The sequence below is a fragment of the Talpa occidentalis genome, unplaced genomic scaffold, assembly GCF_014898055.3.
Source record: "Talpa occidentalis isolate TD23 unplaced genomic scaffold, MPIMG_talOcc4v2.1 talOcc4.17, whole genome shotgun sequence".
NCBI classification, from domain to species: domain Eukaryota; kingdom Metazoa; phylum Chordata; class Mammalia; order Eulipotyphla; family Talpidae; genus Talpa; species Talpa occidentalis.
Genome location: NW_023601754.1, coordinates 55,665,029 through 55,671,845, shown reverse-complemented (window position 1 = coordinate 55,671,845; position 6,817 = coordinate 55,665,029).

Here is a 6,817-nt window from a genome sequence, read left to right as displayed (position 1 = left end):
AGGGTCACCCACCGGCCTGCTGCTCCCCCGGCCTGGGAGTGGCCGCACGGGCGGATCTTTCCCTCTGCGGACACACTTCCTCTTCCCGGCCCTGGAGCCCCGGACTGAGGCGCCTGACGGCCAGTGCCAGGGCACACGCGGTCCTTCCTCCAGACTGCAAGCCAACCTGGGGGTGGGGGGCCAGGTTTATTTTTGGACATTTTAACCATTGTTGAACTATGACAAATGTCACCATCTCCATACGGTCCAGTGGTTTCGAGCAAAATTCACCATTTTATGCAAACATCACACTATCTAATTCTAGAATACTTTCATCACCGCCCCCCAAATAAATCCCCAAGCCCCCAGCAGCCCCTCGCCCTCTCCTCCCCGTTAGCGCCCATGGGCTTTCTGCCCTGTTCCGGGCCAGCTTGTGAGGGGCAGCACCGGGCGCGGCGCCGACGTCCCCCCGGGGGCCACCGGATTCGCTTGTCCAGCGGTGAGTCTCGAGCAGCTGTTTGTATTGTTGGGCTGTTGTGAGCGAGGCGGTTGTGAACACCGCGTGCAAGTTTCTGCGTGGCCTGTTTTCAGTTCTGAGGGGAAACCCTGCGAGAGGGGACGCGAGGGGCGGAAGGAGGAAGGAAGGGACCGGAGAGGGGAAAGAGGGAAGGAGGAAGGACTAGGGGAGGGGAGGAGAGGGAAAGAGCCGTGGCCGGGGCCGTGGGCCAGGAGCCGTGCTCGGGAGCCAGATGGTGCAGTCCAGAAAGAGTCGCAAAGGAGTCGACGTGATCCGTATGCCTCAGGGGAGCGCTGAAGGCTTCTGAGGCGCGAGAGGACAATATCCAACCCGTGTGTTAGGGAAGGACTGGCGGTGCTGCAAAAGATGGCGAAGCTGGGAGTCCTGGAACCCGAGGACACTTTGGGAGCTACCAGAGGACAGAGCCACCTACCCGCGCTCTCCCTTCCTGTGGAAACGGTGTCCACTTTCCCTGGAGGAGAGGGACACCCCACATCACCCTCCCCTTACCCAAGCCAAGCAGCCTATTGCACCTCCATGTAAGACCTAAGATAATCCAAACACCATGACGCCAAGGCACCTGCTGGAGCTGGTAGCAAAGGCTGGAGCTGCTGCAGCCATCTTACCCCCATGAGGAGAAACCCGTCCTGAGTGTAGACTAACCCAGAGACAGTCCTGAACCCGGCCACATTGTCTGAGCTCTGGCGTCGCTAGGCCCCTGGCCCCCGAACCTAAACCACAAATACCGTCCCCCTTTTTTTTTCTAGTTTGAGTTCAGTTTCTCTTACAGCCAAAACAATGAAGCCCTGAACTGGGACTTCAGGGTTGGGGTGGGCACTGGGAGACAGACACAGAAAAGACAGTTCGGGTTAGGAAGAAGAAGGAATTGACATTTCTGAGGGCCTACTATGTGCACTTTGATGCAGAGGTCACATCTCACCCTCCCTACAAACCCTGCTGGATGCTTCCAGGAGGCTCAAGATCACCAGCCCAGGTTAGTTATGGGGCTGGGACTCACGCTCCCTTGCCACACTGACCAATCAGGCCACCCAACGACAGACCAGAGGGGTGCCAGGTAGCAGCCAGGTGCCTGGGAGCGTGTGGGAGGAGGGTCAGTGTGAGGGGAGGTGCTTGGAGAGGTGCCAAGTCTGTTGGTTAGGTTGGGACCGTGAGGGCAAGGAGTGGGCATGGCCTCCCCAGAGGACCCTCTGGGTGTCACTGAGTAAAACCCATTAAGCTCAAAAGTCACAGCTGGGAGGGCCTGGGAGGCTGGCTGAGGAGACCAGAGCAGAAGCCGACCCCTGTGGTGCCCTCGCTGAGGAGGGACTGGGTCAGCTGTGCTCAGGTGCTGAGGCCCCTGCCCTTGTCGCTATGGGTTTTCGGTCCCTGAGCGTCAGGTCTACCTCTGCTCACTCTGGGTAGGCCCTCACCATGGGGCCCCCCAGGGCCCAGGAGCTGCCCTCCCCTGGGACTACTGGACCCCAGATTTCCCCACTCAGACCAACCCACCTCCTCAGGCTGCAGGCTCCTCCCCACCCAGAACAGCCTGACAGCTGAGAGGGAAGCAGCTGCACAGCCGGGCCCTCAGAGGTCTCAGGGACAGCTGCTGCCTGTGGCCCCACTGAGCCCAGCTGCCTGAGGGCACAGCATCTACCCAGCCTGGCCGGGGTTCTCTGCTAAGAAAGAGCTGGAGGCCTCCAGGGCCCAGGCAGCAGCCCACCCTAGGAGTGCAAAAGGAGACAAGCAGGCAGGCCAGGCTGCCCTCCCGCTCCACCCCTCCCCTCATAGGCAGAGGCTCCCCCAGGAGGCTGACTTCGCCACCCCCACAGTGGGGGCCTTGGGGTCTAGAAGGCCTAATCATGTCTGATTTGGAGACCCCAACCCCCTGGCAGACTCCAGTCCCCTTCAAGGTCCCTGCCCCTAAGAGTGTTTCCGCTAACAGTGGTTCACCTCTGGGAGTGGGTGGTGAAGTGGGTCAGGGCCAGGGGCTGGGTTGGGGTGGGGGTGTGGGGGAGGCTGTTAGTCATGTCCACTTATATCCTGCTCCAAATCTTTGGCCCTGGTCCTGGGTTCCTTTAAAGAAAGTACACACACGCACACGCGCGCACACACACACTCCTGCCGCCTCTCTGCTCCCTCCTCTCACATACCATCATGTATTAAGATGCTCCCTACTCCCGGAGGTCAGGCTGAGAATGTCCTCTCCCTGCAGCCAGGACCTGCACCCCTGGCGATCTGGGGCACAGGACACCATAGGGTCCTGAGAGGTAATGTCTGGTCTCAGCGCCTCTGCTCACCTTCCCAGAAACATTCATTTGGAGAAGAAAAAGCAGCAGGCCCAGGGGGACAGTGGCGGCCACTCCATGCTTGCTCTCGGTGACAAACGCTGGTTGTGCGTCCCGACCTCGTGTTAGTGTCAGATGCAGAGACGAGCCACGCGGGCAGATCCCCGCTCTGCTAAGCGCAGAAACCCAAGCAGCTAGAGGCGCAGGAGGAGGCGGGTGCTGTGGGGAGGAGCGGGTTTGTGCGGGGGTGGGGAGTGGGGGGCCTCATGCAGTCACCTCACGCTCTCTGACTCCCTAAATGCCATCTCCCACATGTCCCCGTCCGCCAGTCCTGCATGCACTCATTCCTTCATTTGTTTGTTCATTCATTCATTCCTTCTTTCCTTCTTTCATTCACAGGAGCCCACACGGCGCTCTGGGAAGACAACAGCAGTTACCGCCCGGTGGGGCACAGACAGGAATCCCCGGTGACAGCACAGAGGGAACTTGACATTGATGGGGGTCCCGAAGTCTTCCCCAAAAGAACACCACCACAACCGAGAGCCGCAGGAGGCAGCCAGCTGAGGTACAGGGAGGGACTGTCCCAGGCCCAGAGGGGACAGTTCCCTGGGCGCCTGGCTCGAGTGGTGGAGGGACAGAAAGGCCGGTGTCCAGAACAGAGGGAACAGACAGGTGGCTCAAGGCAGGAGAGGCTGCTCAGGGACTTTGTTCTGCAGCTGTGCACATACGCGTGTAAGGCAGTGTCAGCACAAGGCCACTCAGGGCAGCATCTGTCAGAGCAAAGGGCTAAAAGCAACCTAAATGTCCACAGCTGAGACGTAACTATTTACAGAAGTGATGCACACCCTCAGGCTGGAATACCATGCAGCCGTGAACAAGCAGCACCCAGGACACACCCCTGTGCGGATACGGAGTGGCCATGAATCTGTGAGCTAAAGAAGGCTGCAGCAAGGTGCCGGCCTGTGGGACCAGCAGAGCTTCAGTATGTGTGGTTTCCGGCAGCCCTGCAGAGTCACTTCCCCAGCCCCCATGAAGGGAATCCTCCCTGCCCCCGCTCCACCCCCACCAGGGCCTGCAGTACTTTGAGGCTCTTGTCTAAATATTGACATTTGTGTAGAGAAAGATGGGAGGGGCTTGGCTGGTAATGCAAGGATTATCTCTAGAAGTATTTACAAGACACTGATAACACTGGTAGTCCATGGGGAGGAGAGCGGGTGCCCCGGGAACCAGGTAAGAGGGTAAATTTTTTGCCTCTCATGACTTCTGAATTTTGAACCACATGGAAGGATTGATGCATTACAAAGTAATTTTTGTTTGTTTTTACATTTTAAAAGAACAGATTTATAAGGAAAGGGAAAAGAAAGAGGTACCTGCATAGACACAGAGGGGCAGCTTTGACATGAGAGCTGCTACATAGTAATTTAAAGGAAAAACAGACCCTGGCACTGGATTCTCTTCCTGGCATTCGGAAGCTGTGGTGAGATAGGCCCGCCCTAGCTTCTTCTTTAATGGACAAGCATTTCAGTGGCAAGTGACATAAGCCCAACTCCAACCAGATTAAGCAACAATTGCAATTTCAAGTTCATATCATTCTGCTTCAGGCATGGCTGGATCCAGGGGCATAAGCAGAGTTATTGGGATTCATTCTCTTGGTTAAGATTTTCTCTGTGCTGGGTTTGTTCTCAGGATGGCTCTTCCCACAGGGTGACAGAGCTGGTTGCCAGTAGCCCTGGGTTGGCATCTCGACCTTTGTAACTCAACAAGTCCCCAGGCTGAAGCTCATGGGTGTCACATGTCCATTCTTGAACCATCCCTATGACTCAGATTGCCTAGACCAGGGTCTCAGAGGCTCTTCTAGAACTTGGGGGGTGGGAAGAAGTCACACTAGAGACCCTGGAGAATGGAGGGGCAGTTACCCAAATGAGAGGGCTGGGTGATGGGCAGGGAAACAGTGCCTTCCCACTACCCCCTCCGACTTCCCCCTCTCCTGAAATGTGGTCCACTGAACATCTGTGTTTCCTGACCATAGCATCTACTCACACTCTTCTTGGCCTCTGCCTTTGCCCTAGAATGTCCTTCCCTTTTCCAGCCTGGCACACTCCTATTTCTCTGTTAATTACCTACTCAAATATCACCTACGTGAAGCCTTGTCAATTCTCCCATTTATTTCTGCACCTCTAGCAGACCATATTCTTCTCCCATCTGTTCTTTGCGGGTCCTCACTCATTTCTGTTGCCTGGGCTAGACAGAGGTGAATCAGAGCTGACCTCTGCCCTCATGGACCTCTGTCATGGAAGGATCGTGCTGTTGTAGAATGGGCTGTTTATTACACTCAAGACTGTCTCTTCCCAAGGGGCTGGGGCCCAGCCTTGGCCAAATGTGTTTTCTCTAGCCCAGCACAGCCCTAGGCACAAGGCAGCTGCTAACAAGAGTTTTTAAAATGAATAGTGACAAGTTGCTTTGAAGGGGTGGGAACAGTTGAAGTAGCCCCTGCTGACTCTGCGTTCCCAGGCCCAAGGACACCCAGAGGCTGGGACACTCCCAGAGGCCTCTGGGAGGAAGTGCCTGGGTCAGACTGTCACTGCTAGGACAGAGCTGTCACAAATCTGGAAACCCCCCGGCCCTGGGCCTGGGGCCAAAATCCAGACCTAAAGAAAGTCCCCAGCATCTCCCGAGGTGGGGTCTAAGGTAGAAGCTGGGGTGCCTCCAATGAAACTCATCTCGATCCCCAGCCACTTACGGGGGTTGAAGAACAAGGAGGACAGGGCTGGAGTTGGCAGAAGCCCAACGCAGGACGGAAACAAGACACAATCAAGGAAAAATCCAGCCCAGGTCTGGGGTTGGCTCAGGCCACCGGCCCTGGTGGCTGCGCGAAGGCTGGGCAGGGGGAAGTGTGTGACCAGCCAGCACAGTTCCTGCTGCCCGAAGGGGCAGCTGGAGGCCCTCCAGAGGACTTGTGTCTGCTCACTGCCTCCTTGGTGCCCCCAAGAACACCCTCTGTTTCCAGAACTGCCCCCAGATTCCTACTCCCCATCCTCCCACCTACCTCCCCCCACCTCCCAGGGACCTGTCTCCCATGCGAGCCCCACCCATCCTCCCAGCTAACCTTGCAGGAGGGGGCTTCTGACTCTGTCTGTCCCCCAGGGCCCATGGGGGCTGGGGCTGCTGACGTGGCAATTTCCAGGAAGAAGAGGCTGTCAGGGGAAGGAAGGCTGAGTCAGTCCCTGTGCAGTGATTACAGATCCCTGTGGGGGGAGCAGATGTGGGATTTGGGGAGGGGGGACTGACTGGCCCATCTCAGGGCTGAGGACAAGCTCCAAGCTGAGGAGGAAGAGGCTGAAGACCCCATTCCAGGCATTTCTCATGGCAACCTCCCTGCCTCTAACCAGCCCCTCAGTCTGCCAGGGTGTCCAGGACCCCACCAGCAAGAAGGGCCCAGACTCTGGTGAGGCCTCAGGTCTTGGGCATGGTGTGCAGGCTAGGGGCAGGCGGTTCTTGCTCTGTCCTTCGGGTCAAACATGCAGGACAGCCCAGCTGCCCATTGACTCAGGATTCCAAGCCTCCCCACCCACAGTCTTGCCCTTACACACAGCCAGAGAAGTTGCTTCAAAGAGGCCAATTTTAGTAAATGAGATCCTGTTTTATAAGTGCTGGGTAATTGCAGGACTCCCCCGGTTACGCAGCACATGTGCGCCAAGTCCTGTCCATTCAGCAGAACCTGGAAGAGCCGGCAGCAGGCTCCCCAGGGATCCCACGCCAAGTGACAGCACCGCCTCTGCGAAGGGGCATGAACTGCCCACCCAAGTGCTTGCTTCCAAACACAGAACCCACTGTCAGGCACAAACCAGGCCTGCAATGTGGGCTTTGCAGGCCTCGTGGCTGATGTCAGGAGGGTCCTGAGCTGGGCCGCCAGCCTGCTCAGATCACTAGGTGCTCCTAACCCACCCCCTGGTGCTCCCCAGTTTGCCTCTCTTCATCTCTTAACATTGCTGTGGGGCGGGTGGGCCTTTGTGAGGACCTTCCTCTCCCAGCTCTC